Source organism: Schistocerca serialis, chromosome 10 (assembly GCF_023864345.2).
Source record: "Schistocerca serialis cubense isolate TAMUIC-IGC-003099 chromosome 10, iqSchSeri2.2, whole genome shotgun sequence".
In the NCBI taxonomy this organism is placed as follows: domain Eukaryota; kingdom Metazoa; phylum Arthropoda; class Insecta; order Orthoptera; family Acrididae; genus Schistocerca; species Schistocerca serialis.
Genome location: NC_064647.1, coordinates 197,310,663 through 197,329,519, shown reverse-complemented (window position 1 = coordinate 197,329,519; position 18,857 = coordinate 197,310,663). Strand labels below are relative to the sequence as shown.

General features: G+C 47.7%; 1 protein-coding gene across 1 annotated transcript in view; it reads left to right on the top strand.

Moving 5' to 3' along the window:
* Nucleotides 1–18,857, top strand: part of LOC126424680 (uncharacterized) — a 454,138-nt gene that overhangs the window by 426,887 nt on the left and 8,394 nt on the right. The window lies entirely within an intron of this gene.

The following is an 18,857-nucleotide window of genomic DNA, read 5'->3' as shown; positions in this document are numbered from 1 at the left end:
AGGTAATTTATTACGTTCGAACACAATATATGTTCTAAAATCCTGCTGCATGTCGACGTTAACGATATGGGCCTGTAATTTAGTGGATTACTTCTACTACCTTTCTTGGATATTGGTGTGACCAACTTTCCAGTCTTTGGGTACGGATCTTTCGTCGAGCAAAGGGTTGTGTATGATTGTTAATTATGGAGCTAATACATCAGCATACTCCGAAAGGAACCTAATTGGTATACAGTCTGGACCAGAAGACTTGCTTTTATTAAGTGATTTGAGTTGCTTCACTACTCCGAGGATATTTACTTCTACGTTACTCACGTTGGCAGCTGTTCTCGATTCGAATTCTGGAATATTTATTCGTCTTCTTTTGTGAAGGCATTTCGGAAGGCTGTGTTTAGTATCTGCGCTTTGGCAGTGTGGAGGACTTCATCAAAGCAGTTTGCGGACATGACGACGACAGCGACAACGGACACATGAGAATCATCATGAAACCATACAGCGTAGTGGCCCGGCGCCGGGGCCCCGTGCAGAGTCAGTCCCGTGTTGTGTTGTCGCGCGTGGCCGGCGCTGACACAACGCGCAGCGGGCGACCACCAGAGCCGCGCATAGCGGAGCAGAGGCCTTCCTAGTGGCCGCCGTGTTGGGCGCCGCAGGATGTGGGCCAATCAGAGCGGGCGACGACCCCCGCGCTCACACGGCAGCCGGCGGGAGCCTCCGTTCCCAGGCGACCCGACCCGCTCATCACCCGAACAGCTGGGCCGACCTCGCAGGTCCGGCAGCGGACAGGTGACCGCGTGGCCGCGGGATACCACCTCACCAGGATAGCCCGGAATATTTCGGAAGCGCTTCTACATTGCGAGTGACTCACACCGCAGCACCAGCAAGAATAGCAAAGACCGAAATGTTACTTATTGTGCTTACAAATCGAGGTGACAAAAATGATGTGATACCTCCTAATATCGTGTCGGACTTCCACTTGCCCGCCGCAGAGCAGCGCGTCGACGTGTCATGGACTCAAAAAGTCATTGCAACACATCGGTCGAAGGCCCCCGCAGAAATACTCACCCATGCTGCCTCTATAGCCGTCCCTGCTACTCTGGCAACGTCACTTACTGACAGTGAATAATTCTCCAATTTACAGGAAGCCATACGATATACTAAAGCAAATGAAACTACTTGCGGAAGAATTCATCGACCAGCTAGTGGATGTACGAGGTGCATTCAAGTTCTAAGGCCTCCGATTTTTTTTTCTAATTAACTACTCACCCGAAATCGATGAAACTGGCGTTACTTTTCGGCGTAATCGCCCTGCAGACGTACACATTTTTCACAACGCTGACGCCATGATTCCATGGCAGCGGCGAAGGCTTCTTTAGGGGTCTGTTTTGACCACTGGAAAATCGCTGAGGCAATAGCAGCACGGCTGGTGAATGTGCGGCCACGGAGAGTGTCTTTCATTGTTGGAAAAAGCCAAAAGTCACTAGGAGCCAGGTCAGGTGAGTAGGGAGCACGAGGAATCACTTCAAAGTTGTTATCATGAAGAAACTGTTGCGTAACGTTAGCTCGATGTGTGGGTGCGTTGTCTTGGTAAAACAGCACACGCGCAGCCCTTCCCGGACGTTTTTGTTGCAGTGCAGGAAGGAATTTGTTCTTCAAAACATTTTCGTAGGATGCATGTTACCGTAGTGCCCTTTCGAACGCAATGGGTAAGGATTACGCCCTCGCTGTCCCAGAACATGGACACAATCATTTTTTCAGCACTGGCGGTTACCCGAAATTTTTTTGGTGGCGGTGAATCTGTTTGCTTCCATTGAGCTGACTGGCGCTTTGTTTCTGGATTGAAAGATGGCATCCACGTCTCATCCATTGTCACAACCGACGAAAAGAAAGTCCCATTCGTGCTGTCGTTGCGTGTCAACATTGCTCGGCAACATGCCACACGGGCAGCCGTGTGGTCGTCCGTCAGCATTCGTGGCACCCACCTGGATGACACTTTTCGCATTTTCAGGTCGTCATGCAGGATTGTGTGCGCAGAACCCACAGAAATGCCAACTCTGGAGGCGATCTGTTCAACAGTCATTCGGCGATCCCCCAAAACAATTCTCTCCACTTTCTCGATCATGTCGTCAGACCGGCTTGTGCGAGCCTGAGGTTGTTTCGGTTTGTTGTCACACGATGTTCTGCCTTCATTAAACTGTCGCACCCACGAACGCACTTTCGACACATCCATAACTCCATCACCACGTCTCCTTCAACTGTCGATGAATTTCACTTGGTTTCACACCACTCAAATTCAGAAAACGAATGATTGCACGCTGTTCAAGTAAGGAAAACGTCGCGATTTTAAGTACTTAAAGCAGTTCTCATTCTCGCCGCTGGCGGTAAAATTCCATCTGCCGTACGGTGCTGCCATCTCTGGGACGTATTGACAATGAACGCGGCCTCATTTTAAAACAATGGACATGTTTCTATCTCTTTCCAGTCCGGAGAAAAAAAATCGGAGGCCTTAGAAATTGAATGCACCTCGTACTTGCCAGTAATATCACCTTACAGAGAAACCTGGGTCCCACAGATTACCGCTATATAGCTGCCCAACTCACCGAACCCGCGTCATTTTCACTCTTGTGATGTATACTAGGCCAGATGCTGAAAACAGTATGAAGCAACATCATCTGACCATACGACTTTCTTCCATTTCTTCATAGCCCAGGTTTCATGGCTTTGGCACCACGTTTCCATGTTACAGGCATTTGCATCACTGATTAGTGGTTTTGGACTTCCATCTCGCCCTGCAGTTTCCTGCTTGTGGAGCTCCCTTCGGGTTGTTTTGGTGCTGACAGGGTTCGCAAACTTGACATTCAGTTCTGCCGTGACATTTGAAGCAGCCCTCTTCTTATTTTCCGCCACAATCCTCTTCAGTGGCCGTGTGTCACGATCACTCAACACACGCTTTCGTCCGCTTTGTGACTTAGAGGATTATGTTTTCTCGCCTTCCATATATGAGGCAAAAATCTTCGATTTGGTGCCTATTTAAACACCAGACATTCTGGCTATGTTGCTTATGGAAGCACCCAGCATAAAAGCACCAAAAATCTGCCCACGTTCGAATTCGCTTAGCTCTGATATAATACACTGAGAACTGCAATGAACACTATTCTGATAACTCGCGAAGTATTGAGGACGCTACGAAAGAGTCGTTTCCGGGCAAATGCATCAGGGCAACCAGTAGGCGTGGCTAATATCTCTATTTATGTTGAAGCACGCATGTTTCGCAGTGTTTCCATATTTTTTGTGACTTGGCTGTACAATCCTGGACAGCCAGGCTACCAATATGCGTGCCTCTCGGGCGCTAGTCGCGTGTGGCCGCTGAGAGCCTGCGTGACGTTAACTGTGGCCCTCATGAACACATCATTTCCACATTCGCATGACAGTCGTGAGATTCTTACCAAGGCGAGCAGCAATGTCGTCCAAGGATAACCACTGTCTCAATAGGCCACTCTGCTACCACTTCCGAATTGCAACCAGTTATGGTAGACGTCTCTGCTTCTCACGCGAGGCATCGCACGATCTGATTATATTCAGCACAGAAATGCAATTTTGGACTACGAAACCTCACTGTGGTTCAAATGGCTCTGTGCACTATACGACTTAACTTCTGAGGTCATCAGTCGCCTAAAACTTAGAACTAATTAAACATAACTAACCTAAGGACATCACACACATCTATGCCCGAGACAGGATTCGAACCTGCGACCTGAGCGGTCGCTCGGCTCCAGACTGTAGCGCCTAGAACCGCACGGCCACTCCGGCGAAACTCACTGTGGAATATTTCCTTACATGCAGAATGTAGATAGAGTTGTTCCTAAGTACTTAGTGCGGTTGGGTTTAAATGCCTTTCATTAGCGTATCAGACGAAGTTCCCGATTAAGGATACCTCACAGTTGGGCAGTAGGCTGTGACAAAGCGTCTGCGCAATACCCATTCTTCCAGGATTGCTAGACACGCAAGGTATGCAGCAGAACGTATGTCAAGTTTCGTATAAAGGAGACGAGGTACTGGCGGAAGTAATGCTGTGAGGGAGGTTCGTGAGTCATGCTCTGGTAGCTCAGTCACTAAGAGCGTTGTCCGGAAAACCCAAAAGTTCTGGGGTTCAGGCCTCGATCCGCGAGAAGTTGCGATCTGTCAGGAGGTTGCCAGTGGTACATCCCTAACTTTTTGGACAAACAGCACTTTGCGACTGTAGTGTGTAGACTTTAAAGTGATCGATTCATCAGAACTAAACCGGAGATCAGACTTTTTTTTAATTTATGTACTGTAATCCACACAGTCTTTCGTCACAGTGCACGTTCCTTTAATGTCTGTACCTTAAACAATCGTCAGTATGGTTTGCACACGACACTTGATAACCTGAGGATTTTCTAACAGTGAGTACCACAAATTATCACATGTATAAAACATTTGAGGAGACTTGCCGTGTGCCGGCCGGGGTGGCCGAGCGGTTCTAGGCGCTACAGTCTGGAAACGCGCTACCGATACGGTCGCAGGTTCGAATCCTGCCTCGGGCATGGGTATGTGTGATGTCCTTAGGTTAGCTAGGTTTAAGTAGTTCTAAGTTCTAGTGGACTGATGACCTCAGAAGTTAAGTCCCATAGTGCTCAGAGCCATTTGAACCATTTTTTAGACTTGCCGTGTCAATTCTGGATAAACACTCAGGCTTCCGACGATGGTCACCATTGTCTTCATCATGACCTCCTTCAGAATGGTGGCAGTTGTCGAAAACTTGAGGTTTTACCCAGAACTGAGGCAAAAAAGTCCAGTAACTTTTTTACCAGAGTGTCGTCGCGAAAAACTTAGTTTCCTGTAATATAGAATGAGATTTTCACTCTGCAGCGGAGTGTGCGCTGATATGAAACTTCCTGGCAGATTAAAACTGTGTGCCCGACCGAGACTCGAACTCGGGACCTTTGCCTTTCGCGGGCAAGTGCTCTACCATCTGAGCAACCGAAGCACGACTCACGCCCGGTACTCGCAGCTTTACTTCTGCCAGTATCTCGTCTCCTACCTTCGAAACTTTACAGAAGCTCTCCTGCGAACCTTGCAGAACTAGCACTGTAATATAACTTGCTCGAATGTTGCAGGTTGTTGTCCAGTCACATACACACATCAAAAAACGTTTTGCAACACCTATGTTCTGAGACTTCCGGAACATGTACAGAAAATTGGAATAGAGATCAACATAAGCATCATTTCCGCCCATTTTATTCCTCATAAAAACCACACATTGCATGTACCACCATACAGCGAGACCTACAGAGGTGGTGGTACCTCTAATACCCAGTAGCACGTCCTCTTGCATTGATGGATTCCTCTATCAAGGCATTGTTGGTCCATATTGTCCCACACCTCAATGGCGATTCGGCCTAGATCCCTCAGAATGGTTGGTGGGTCATTTCGTCCATAAACAGCCCTTTTCAATCTATACCAGGCATTGTCGATAGGGTTCATGTCTGGAGAACATGCTGGATAGTCGAGCGATGTCGTTATCTTGAAGGAAGTCATTCACAAGATGTGCACGATGGGGACGCTAATTGTCGACTATGAAGACGAACGCCTCGCCAATATGCTGCCGGTATGGTTGCACTATCGGTCGGAGGATGTTATTTACGTATCGTACAGCCGTTACGGCGCCTTCCATGTCCACCAGCGGCGTACGTTGGCCCCACATAATGTAACCCGAAACAGCAAAGAATTTCCACCTTCTGCACTCTCTGGACAGTGTGTCTAAGGCGTTCAGCCTGACCAGGTTGCCTCCAAACACGTGTTCGACGATTGTGTGGTTGAAGGCATATGCGACACTCATCGGTGAAGAGAACGTGGTGCCAATTTTTAGTGGTCCATTCGGCATGCTGTTGAGCGCTGCATGGTGTTCTGGTTGCAAAGATGAACCCCACCATGGATGTCGGCAGTAAATTTGTGCATCATGCAGCGTATTGCGCACAGTTTGAGTCGTAACACAACGTCCTACGGCTGCACAAAAAGCATTATTCAACATGGTGGCGTTGTTGTCAGGGCTCCTCCGAGCCATAATCCACAGGTAGCGGTCATCGACTGCAGTAGTAGCCCTTGGTCGGCCTTAGCAAGGCATGTCGTCAACAGTTTCTGTCTCTCTGTATCTCCTCCATGTCCTAACAACATCGCCTGGTTCGCTCCGAGACACCAGGACACTTCCATTGTTGAGAGCCCTTCCTGGCACATAAGTAACAATGCGGACGCGATCGAACCGCGGCATTGACCATCTAGGCATGGCTCAACTACAGACAACACGAGCCGTGTACCCCCTTCCTGGTGGAATGACTGGAACTGATCGGCTGTCGGACCCCCTCCGTCTAATAGGCGCTGCTCATGCATGGTTGTTTACATCTTTGGGCGGGTTTAGTGACATCGCTGAACAAAGGACTGTGTGAGACAGTATTCACAGTCAACGTCTATCTTCAGGTGTTCTGGGAACGGGCGTGATGCAAAACTTTTGATGTGTGTAGTATCCAAATTTAAAGTACACTCCTGGAAATGGAAAAAAGAACACATTGACACCGGTGTGTCAGACACACCATACTTGCTCCGGACACTGCGAGAGGGCTGTACAAGCAATGATCACACGCACGGCACAGCGGACACACCAGGAACCGCGGTGTTGGCCGTCGAATGGCGCTAGCTGCGCAGCATTTGTGCACCGCCGCCGTCAGTGTCAGCCAGTTTGCCGTGGCGTACGGAGCTCCATCGCAGTCTTTAACACTGGTAGCATGCCGCGACAGCGTGGACGTGAACCGCATGTGCAGTTGACGGACTTTGAGCGAGGGCGTATAGTGAGCATGCGGGAGGCCGGGTGGACGTACCGCCGAATTGCTCAACACATGGGGCGTGAGGTCTCTACAGTACATCGATGTTGTCGCCAGTGGTCGGCGGAAGGTGCACGTGCCCGTCGAACTGGGACAGGACCGCAGCGACGCACGGATGCACGCCAAGACCGTAGGATCCTACGCAGTGCCGTAGGGGACCACACCGCCACTTCCCAGCAAATTAGGGACACTGTTGCTCCTGGGGTATCGGCGAGGACCATTCGCAACCGTCTCCATGAAGCTGGGCTACGGTCCCGCACACCGTTAGGCCGTCTTCCGCTCACGCCCCAACATCGTGCAGCCCGCCTCCAGTGGTGTCGCGACAGGCGTGAATGGAGGGACGAATGGAGACGTGTCGTCTTCAGCGATGAGAGTCGCTTCTGCCTTGGTGCCAATGATGGTCGTATGCCTGTTTGGCGCCGTGCAGGTGAGCGCCACAATCAGGACTGCATACGACCGAGGCACACAGGGCCAACACCCGGCATCATGGTGTGGGGAGCGATCTCCTACACTGGCCGTACACCACTGGTGATCGTCGAGGGGACACTGAATAGTGCACGGTACATCCAAACCGTCATCGAACCCATCGTTCTACCATTTCTAGACCGGCAAGGGAACTTGCTGTTCCAACAGGACAATGCACGTCTGCATGTATCCCGTGCCACCCAACGTGCTCTAGAAGGTGTAAGTCAACTACCCTGGCCAGCAAGATCTCCGGATCTGTCCCCCATTGAGCATGTTTGGGACTGGATGAAGCGTCGTCTCACGCGGTCTGCACGTCCAGCACGAACGCTGGTCCAACTGAGGCGCCAGATGGAAATGGCATGGCAAGCCGTTCCAGCATCTCTACGATCGACTCCATGGGAGAATAGCAGCCTGCATTGCTGCGAAAGGTGTATATACACTGTACTAGTGCCGACATTGTGCATGCTCTGTTGCCGGTGTCTATGTGCCTGTGGTTCTGTCGTTGTGATCATGTGATGTATCTGACCCCAGGAATGTGTCAATAAAGTTTCCCCTTCCTGGGACAATGAATTCACGGTGTTCTTATTTCAATTTCCAGGAGTGTATTTGCCGTTTGTTTACTGGGTGCTGCAGTCGTACTAATGCTGCAGTCGTACTAATGCTGCGAGGCGGGCGGAAGCTAATTCTCCACACGAGCTAGGGAAAAAGTAGTGAGCGTCATTCCTCGCTGTCGGTGGCTGTCAGAAGGCTGGAGAAGGAAGGAGGGGGGAGGGAGGAAGGCCGATTAGGCCGGCAGGTTAATTGGATACACGCCGAGCCGGCAGCGGACTCAACGTGGCGGTGTTCCCGAGTCTCCTTCCTAATGCGGCCGACTAACTATGTCTCATTTAATTTCCGGCGCTGGCCTTTCAGGCACCGTTAAAGCCCGCTCTCGAAGATGATGTCAGGTAGCATTACGGAGGGTGACGTCCACTTTTCTATAACTCCCACTTTTTCTTCTGTTAGCATCACGTTTGCGATTAGCCAGTCAGTCTGTTCGTCTGTGAAACCGGGTCACATGGAGATGGAATGGGAGTAGCGGTTCTTTTCTGTCTCTCTTTCTTCCTTAAGTCGTCATATTTAGAATTTTTCCCATGGTCTCGTCCATGTCTCTCTCTCTCTCTCTCTCTCTCTCTCTCTCTCTCTTTCTACTGTTTTGATGTGGCTCGCTACAAATTCCTCACCTGTTCCAAGTTCTTCATCTCAGGTTAGCACCTGCCTCTCGCGTCCTCAACGATTTGTTCTATATTTTCCAATCTCTATCGTCTGTACCTTTACCTCCTTTCTGCGTATATGTTGTCGTGTAGAAGTAATTTTCTTATTTCGTATACGTCAGTGCCGATTGCCACATGTGGTTTGACATACGCGCGAATGCGTCAATCGCAACCTACGGCAATGATATTGTAACGTAGCAATTTAAATTCTGAATATTGCTTTTGGAAAGTCACGTATATTTTGAGCGCGAGTAAATGCGTCTATAATATACGCAGGCAAAGAGTTATTTATTATTAATGGAAATGTTACGCTCTCTTTCAATGAATGAGAACGTAACGTTACCTGCTACTTACCCAGCGATAATATAAAGCTTGAAATGATTTCTTTTCCCAGCAAATTAATGTTACACTGAAAGAAAGAACGTTACAAACACCTGAGTACTACTGAAATAATTGAAAAGAATTTCTTTAACTTTATCTCTTTAAGAATTAAGTTAACTTTTAATCCTTTGAATTAACCGAAAATATTTTAAAACCAGAGGTGAAACCCCACCTAAGCCTTGCAGTGTTAAATCTCTGAATAGGTTTCGTAATCAAAAGCATTAACTAACTTTAATATTGAAAACTGACTGTAAAAATTCACAAAAGCACTTGGAATTATTTTCCTTTGCGAGTGGTGCTCGCAAACACTGAAATGTTGTTTAGTACACCGAAACATTCGAACCAGATGGGCAACCCACAGCAATATTATTATTGTCTTTAAATAAATTTCACTCGTAGGGAGAGGTATATTTGGAAGGAAACATAAAATACTTTCAATTAACTGTATATTGTAATCTTAAAGCTCATAGAGACAGTTAATTATACATACATCGATCCACAGGAGAGAAAGAAAAAACAGGCGAAAAACTGAGAACAAACTGGGTCGAGCAACTTGGCTCTTGTGTATATATATATATATATATATATATATATATATATATATATATATATATATATATATATATATATATAACGCTTGAATTTTCACGCTTTCATGGAAAGTATTGAACTGTCGTACTCTTTATCTTTGCAAATAATGGAAAATATTACAATATTTGCTACAAAATATTATCAGACTCGCCAAAATGACTCATAATACTACAGGCATTACTTTCTTCTTTTGCATTACATTCATATCGGTTGAATAAACAGGCTTCCAAGGGACGCCACACGTCCCTTACAGTTTTTACCCTCTACAGCTTGCTCTAGTACTATGAGACTTATTCAATGACAATGTAGCGATCCCTTGCCCCACAGCCGAACTAATTAACTAATTATAGTATGATCTGGAGGATAAGGCAGGGGTGTAGTCTTTCGCTCCTATTTTCAAAGTATACGTCGAAGACACAATGAGAGAAATAAAGGAATGTTCAAGAGTGGGATTAAAATTCAAGGTGAAAGGATGTCAGTGATAAGACTCGCTGATTACATTGCTATCCTGAGTGAAAGTGAAGAAGAATTGCAGGATATGTTGAATGGAATGAACAATCTAATGAGTACAGGATACGGACTGATAGTAAATCGAAGAAAGACGAATGTAATGAGAAGTTGCGGAAATGAGAACAGCCAGTAACTTAACAACGGAATTGAGGATCACGAAGTAGATGAAGTTAAGGAATTCTGATACCTATGTGGCAAAAGAACCAACAAGTCAAGGAGCAAGGACATAAAAAGCAGACTAGCACTGGCAAAAACGGCGTTCCTAGCCAAGAGAAGTCTACAGGTATCAAACATAGGTCGTAATTTGGTGAAGAAAATTCTGAGAATGTACGTTCGGAACAGTAGTGAGACATGGACTATGGCAAAACGCAACACAAGAGACTCGAAGTCTATCGGATGTGCTGCTACAGAAGAATGTTGAATATTAGCGGACTGATAAGGTAAGGAATGAGGAAGGTCTCCGCAGAATTGGTGAGGGAAGTAGTATGTGGAAAACACTTACTACGTGAAGGGTCCGGGTGGTAGGACATCTGTTAAGACACCAGGGAACAATTTCCATGGAGCTGTAGAGTGCAGCCGGCCGTTGTGGCCGAGCGGTTCTAGGCGCTTCAGTCTGGAACCGCGCGACCGCTACGGTCGCAGGTTCGAATCCTGCTTCGGGCATGGATGTGTGTGATGTCCTTGGGTTAGTTAGATTTAAGTAGTTCTTAGGGGACTGATGACCTCAGATGTTAAGTCCCATAGTGCTCAGAGCCATTTGAACCATTTGTAGAGGGCAAAAACTGTAGAACAAGACAGAGATTAGAGGAAGAAAGAGACAGTATTACATATCCAGCAAATAACTGAGGACACAGGCGCAGTGGAAACGGCTAGCAGATTTTATTATTCCCTGGCTGGATGGAACGGGAGGTTTGCTTTCCCCGTGCCTTCTGACGACCTCGCGGAGTACCCAGCGGTTTTCTCCAGCATCTGACGCATATCCTAGCAGACCAGCAATGAACAGCGAATAATTGAATGGAATTACAGAGAAAGTCTCAGAATAAAACGATGCCACCTCATTTTATTGCATTCAGTCTCAAAATGAGGACAGTAAATGTTGTTATAATAAATTACTTGAGACCCAGTCTGGAAGCTACATACAGGATGGTCCATTGATAGTGACCGGGCCAAATATCTCACGAAATAAGCATCAAACGAAAAAACTACAAAGAGCGAAACTCGTATAGCTTGAAGGGGGAAACCAGATGGCGCTATGGTTGGCCCGCTAGATGGCGCTGCCATGGGTCAACTACGTTTTTATAAACACGAACCCCCATTTTTATTACATATTCGTGTAGTGCGTAAAGAAAAATGAATGTTTTAGTTGGACCACTTTTTTCGCTTTGTGATATATGGCGCAGTAATAGTCACAAACGTATAAGTACGTGGTATCACGTAACATTCCGGCAGTGCGGACGGTATTTGCTTCGTGATACATTACCCGTGTTAAAATTGACCGTTTACCAATTGCGGAAAAAGTCGATATCGTGTTGATGTAAGGCTATTGTGATCAAAATGCCCAGTGGGCGTGTGCTATCTATGCTGCTCGGTATCCTGGACGACATCATCCAAGTGTCCGGACCGTTCGCCGGATAGTTACGTTATTGAAGGAAACAGGAAGTGTTCAGCCACATGTGAAACGTCAACCAGGACCTGCAACAAATGATGATGCCCAAGTAGGTGTTTTAGCTGCTGTCGCGGCTAATCCGCACATCAATAGTAGACAAATTGCGCGAGAATCGGGAATCTCAAAAACGTCGGTGTTGAGAATGCTACATCAACATCGGTTGCAACCGTACCATATTTCTATGCACCAGGGATTGCATGACGACGACTTTGCACGTCGTGTACGGTTATGCCATTGGGCACAAGTGAAATTACCGGACCATGACAGATTTTTTGCACGCGTTCTATTTACCGACGAAGCGTCATTCACCAAGAGCGGTAACGTAAACCGGCATAATATGCACTACTGGGCAACGGAAAATCCACGATGGCTGCGACAAGTGGAACATCAGCGACCTTGGCTGGTTAATTTATGGTGCGGCATTATGAGAGAAAGGACAATTGGTCCCCATTTTATCGATGGCAATCTAAATGGTGCAATGTATGCTGATTTCCTACATAATGTTCTACCGATGTTACTACAAAATGTTTCACTACATGACAGGATGGCGATGCACTTCCAACATGATGGATGTCCAGCACATAACTCGCGGTTGAAGCAGTATTGAATAGCATATTTCATGACAGGTGGATTGGTCGTCGAAGCACCATACTATGGCCCGTACGTTCACCGGATCTGACGTCCTCGGATTTCTTTCTGTGGGGAAAGTTGAAGGAAATTTGCTGTCGTAATCCACCGACAACGCCTGACATGTGTCAGCGCATTGTCAGTGCATGGTTGGTTCAAATGGCTCTGAGCACTATGGGACGTAACTTCTGAGGTCATCAGTCCCCTAGAACTTAGAACTACTTAAACCTAACTAACATCACACACATCCATGCCCGAGGCGGGATTCGAACCTGCGACCGTAGCGGTCGCGCGGTTCCAGACTGCAGCGCCTAGAACCGCTCGGCCACCCCGGCCGGCATGAATGCATGTGCGAACATTACGGAAGGCGAACTACTCGCTGTTGAGAGGAATGTCGTAGCACGTATTGCCAAATGCATTGAGGTTGACGGGCATCATTTTGAGCATTTATTGCGTTAATGTGGCATTTACAGGTAATCACGCTGTAGCAGCATGCGTTCTCAGAAATGATAAGTTCACAAAGGTACATGTATCACATTGGAACAACCGAAATAAAATGTTCAAACGTACCTACGTGCTGTAATTTAATTTTAAAAAATCTGCCTGTTACCAACTGTTCATCTAAAATTGTGAGCCATATGTTCGTCACTATTACAGCGCCATCTATCACAAAGTGAAGAAAGTGGTCCAACTAAGACATTCATATTTCTTTACGCACTACACGAATATGTAACAAAAAATGGGGGTTCCTAATAAAAAACGCAGTTGTTATCCGTTTCAGCTATGGCAGCGCCATCTAGCGGGCCAACCATAGCGCCATCTGGTTTCCCCCTTCACGCTAGACAAGTTTCGTTCTTTGTAGTTTTTTCGTTTTAACGCTTATTTCGTGAGATATTTGGCCCGGTCACGATCAATGGACCACTCTGTATGTTCCAAACCCCTACTGGAAATCGACGTTGGTGATATGGTACTGTAATTCAGTACATTACTCCTACTTCCCTTTTTGGGTATTTGGTGCGACTTGAGCAATTTTCCAGTCTTTAGGTACGAAACTATCTGTGAGTTAGCGGTTGTATATAATTGCCAAATATGGAGTTATTTTATGAGCATAATCTGAACGGAACCTGACTGGTATACAATTCGGACCGGAGGCCTTGCTTTTATAATCGGGGTGCAAACAGTTTACTCTCAGAGTCCTCGTAGCCACGGTATTGTAAGCAGCGTCTGTACAGTTATGCAAAGATGAAGAGAACTGCAGAGGAGAGACCAGAGTGAAGAGTTGCATAGAACTAGTCTTCGGACTGAAGACCACAATAGCAGTTGAGTGACGGTACAGTAACGTCAGCAGTGGAGTACATTATGCGCACGGGTCATTAATCTTGTGTCTGTTTCCAGTCTGGCTCTGCCGTCTGCGAGACGAAACAATTCGTAGGGCAGGTTTAGACAGAGTTCTTTTCTCCTCTTCACATTTCCTTTTATTGCCACTTTGCTGGCTCACGTCGGCGTTCCGTTGACGCTGATTGCGCATAAACGTCACGAGATATCTGAGCGCGGAGGTTAGATTTATGAGAATCTCCGGAGTAATGAGAGACAACGACGCGGCTTTCTAAGGTTTCCCCTCCGGCGGTGTTTATGTTGTCGCTGTCAACGTTACTCTCTCAGAGAGGCCTCCAAATCTCTGCCTATTACCTGCCGGCTGAGCATAGGCTGGTTACCCGATATCAAAGTTCCTCTGCCCATGAAGAGCCCGGCTGTCAACGGGAGAGTAGCAGCGGCGCGCTATAAGACTGCATTCCGAACAACTTATGCAGGTATCTCCCACACAGTCTACAACACCGACGAAGCAGTCCTCTTATCTTCTCCCTCATCTCCCTTACGTGCTCTTCGCAGCCTCGGCTTGTAAAACTCACTAATTGCTATTTTTATAGCCAACGCTGTACGTTCTTGGACACGTCTCCAGCGTAAAACTAAGTGTTAATTAAGGAAGAAACGAGGAAGACAAAATCGTAAACAGAGAAGATCTCCACTATAAATTATGGAACTTCTGAGGACATGAAATTTCTCTTTTTTTTTTCTTGGCTGGGAATCGTGTAAAAGGAGTTTATAAATTGATTTCTCATGTCTTTTTTAAGAAACCTGCCTAATTAAAACCGTGCACCTTCCAACTAATTAAAGAAGTAGATGTACAGGGTATCGCGAAAGAAGAATTAATTCTCGGTTCTGTCACTTCGGCTGATTCGGCGGCGAATATCCCTTGACGTCGTTTGCTAAAGCTTTTTGGTCATTTTAACTGTGATGTGCATCTGTAAGTGGTTTCGAAAAAGATTCATCCCATTTCACGACACAATAAACGGTGTAGAGAAATTCAATGTACACTCCTGGAAATTGAAATAAGAACACCGTGAATTCATTGTCCCAGGAAGGGGAAACTTTATTGACACATTCCTGGGGTCAGATACATCACATGATCACACTGACAGAACCACAGGCACATAGACACAGGCAACAGAGCATGCACAATGTCGGCACTAGTACAGTGTATATCCACCTTTCGCAGCAATGCAGGCTGCTATTCTCCCATGGAGACGATCGTAGAGATGCTGGATGTAGTCCTGTGGAACGGCTTGCCATGCCATTTCCACCTGGCGCCTCAGTTGGACCAGCGTTCGTGCTGGACGTGCAGACCGCGTGAGACGACGCTTCATCCAGTCCCAAACATGCTCAATGGGGGACAGATCCGGAGATCTTGCTGGCCAGGGTAGTTGACTTACACCTTCTAGAGCACGTTGGGTGGCACGGGATACATGCGGACGTGCATTGTCCTGTTGGAACAGCAAGTTCCCTTGTCGGTCTAGGAATGGTAGAACGATGGGTTCGATGACGGTTTGGATGTACCGTGCACTATTCAGTATACCCTCGAAGATCACCAGTGGTGTACGGCCAGTGTAGGAGATCGCTCCCCACACCACGATGCCGGGTGTTGGCCCTGTGTGCCTCGGTCGTATGCAGTCCTGATTGTGGCGCTCACCTGCACGGCGCCAAACACGCATACGACCATCATTGGCACCAAGGCAGAAGCGACACTCATCGCTGAAGACGACACGTCTCCATTCGTCCCTCCATTCACGCCTGTCGCGACACCACTGGAGGCGGGCTGCACGATGTTGGGGCGTGAGCGGAAGACGGCCTAACGGTGTGCGGGACCGTAGCCCAGCTTCATGGAGACGGTTGCGAATGGTCCACGCCGATACCCCAGGAGCAACAGTGTCCCTAATTTGCTGGGAAGTGGCGGTGCGGTCCCCTACGGCACTGCGTAGGATCCTACGGTCTTGGCGTGCATCCGTGCGTCGCTGCGGTCCGGTCCCAGGTCGACGGGCACGTGCACCTTCCGCCGACCACTGGCGACAACATCGATGTATTGTGGAGACCTCACGCCCCACGTGTTGAGCAATTCGGCGGTACGTCCACCCGGCCTCCCGCATGCCCACTATACGCCCTCGCTCAAAGTCCGTCAACTGCACATACGGTTCACGTACACGCTGTCGCGGCATGCTACCAATGTTAAAGACTGCGATGGAGCTCCGTATGCCACGGCAAACTGGCTGACACTGACGGCGGCGGTGCACAAATGCTGCGCAGCTAGCGCCATTCGACGGCCAACACCGCGGTTCCTGGTGTGTCCGCTGTGCCGTGCGTGTGATCATTGCTTGTACAGCCCTCTCGCAGTGTCCGTAGCAAGTATGGTGGGTCTGACACACCGGTGTCAATGTGTTCTTTTTTCCATTTCCAGGAGTGTATATGTAATTTTTCCATAGGATGAGGTTTAACAGCCGTAAAGTATTTTATAAAACTATTTTAACCATCAGTTATTTGTCCCATTTGTCATCTGCCGGTTGTTTCTCCTGTGATGTCTGTATGTAATATATTGATTATTTCTTGCTACTGTAGTGTTATCTTGAAGCTGTGAGAAAGGAGGGCAGGCGCTCCAAGGTGCGGAAGCAGAGACGATTCTGATGGCAGACGAAACTGGGAGAGATATTGTTACATGAAGTAAACTGTGAGGGGAGAGACTTGCGAAAATGCAGACGCCCCCAGACGCGGTCCCAGGGCGCTAGTTACTCTTCAAGGAATCAACATGTAACTTCACATCTCGTCTAGACGCTGTGGTAGGTTGCCACCGTAGAACTCTGTAAACCAACAGGCACATAGTAGTGTATAAAGCCAGCTTGATACCAGCCCTGAGAACAGCAAAGTCAGTAGGCGCTTAAGGGTTAGAAAGAGAGCGAAAACGCCAAAAAACTGTTGACCTAGCAGTGCCTACTCCGGGGAGCCCGAGGGGCGGGGCTAAATGACGTATAACAATAACGCTGCAAGCCTTGTTTGGCAGAGCAGTTACGTTTAGCTTTCAGCTGAACAATGTTGATACCAAATACGGACTTAGTGCAACTGCATTAAAATCCCCTCCTTAGGAGCAGTAGAGGGGACCTAATTAAACCGTGATTTGCAGGCGCCTACTAAATGGCTCCGAGCACTATGGGACTTAACTTCTAAGGTCATCAGTCCCCTAAAACTTAGAACTACTTAAACCTAACTAACCTAAGGACATCACACACATCCATTCCCGGCTCAGGATTCGAACCTACGATAGTAGTGGTCGCGCGGTTCCAGACAGTAGCGCCTAGAACAGCTTGGCCACCCGACCGGGCGCCTACCAGAGACCTGCAGGATTGGCTGGGTGGCTTTAATTGGGAAAAACAGTGCCCCCACGCGACTCTTTAAAACACCTGGATTCCGCATTTCGGCGGAGTGCTCAGTCAGACGATCTGTGCGCCGAATCCGCGTCCGTCGACTCCAGCCTCGGTCCAGCTCCGCGTTAAGTCTGCTCTCTCACTTGGAGTGCCTCAGTGAACAGTGTCACATTCAGTACGTCTTGTTTTGCAACTAAGTTGTTGCCTTAAGATGCTGCTGATGTTTGCTACTGTGGGTAGCATCCACACCTGGGACTTCTGCACTGGTTTCTGTTGTAACAGTGATATTCACGCTTTTTCTAACCCTAGCATCCAGTGTATTATTTAGTCCTGTCTGGAATAGACAACTATTTCAAAACCCTGTTTGTCCAAGAGTCTCCGCAACGAGTTCCCTACCGAGTCTCACCACCTGCATTCCTAGTAAACGCCTGTACCAGTGTTGGCTCAGATAGAAGAAAACAATCAAATGCCTTCACTGTGAATTGTCCTTCTGCCTTCTGCTCTGTACCGCTCGGGAGCGCAGACTGACCTGTAACCGCTTTTCTCCCTCTTCCACCTGTCAGGACACGACATGTACAGGGTATTTCAAAAATGACCGGTATATTTGAAACGGCAATAAAAACTAAACGAGCAGCGATAGAAATACACCGTTTGTTGCAATATGCTTGGGACAACAGTACATTTTCAGGCAGACAAACTTTCGAAATTACAGTAGTTACAATTTTCAACAACAGATGGCGCTGCGGTCTGGGAAACTCTATAGTACGATATTTTCCACATATCCACCATGCGTAGCAATAATATGGCGTAGTCTCTGAATGAAATTACCCGAAACCTTTGACAACGTGTCTGGCGGAATGGCTTCACATGCAGATGAGATGTACTGCTTCAGCTGTTCAATTGTTTCTGGATTCTGGCGGTACACCTGGTCTTTCAAGTGTCCCCACAGAAAGAAGTCACAGGGGTTCATGTCTGGCGAATAGGGAGGCCAATCCACGCCGCCTTCTGTATGTTTCGGATAGCCCAAAGCAATCACACGATCATCGAAATATTCATTCAGGAAATTAAAGACGTCGGCCGTGCGATGTGGCCGGGCACCATCTTGCATAAACCACGAGGTGTTCGCAGTGTCGTCTAAGGCAGTTTGTACCGCCACAAATTCACGAAGAATGTCCAGATAGCGTGATGCAGTAATCGTTTCGGATCTGAAAAATGGGCCAATGATTCCTTTGGAAGAAATGGCGGCCCAGACCAGTACTTTTTGAGGATGCAGGGACGATGGGACTGCAACATGGGGCTTTTCGGTTCCCCATATGCGCCAGTTCTGTTTATTGACGAAGCCATCCAGGTAGAAATAAGCTTCGTCAGTAAACCAAATTCTGCCCACATGCATATCGCCGTCATCAATCCTGTGCACTATATCGTTAGCGAATGTCTCTCGTGCAGCAATGGTAGCGGCGCTGAGGGGTTGCCGCGTTTGAATTTTGTATGGATAGAGGTGTAAACTCTGGCGCATGAGACGATACGTGGAGGTTGGCGTCATTTGGACCGCAGCTGCAACACGGCGAACGGAAACCCGAGGCCGCTGTTGGATCACCTGCTGCACTAGCTGCGCGTTGCCCTCTGTGGTTGCCGTACGCGGTCGCCCTACCTTTCCAGCACGTTCATCCGTCACGTTCCCAGTCCGTTGAAATTTTTAAAACAGATCCTTTATTGTATCGCT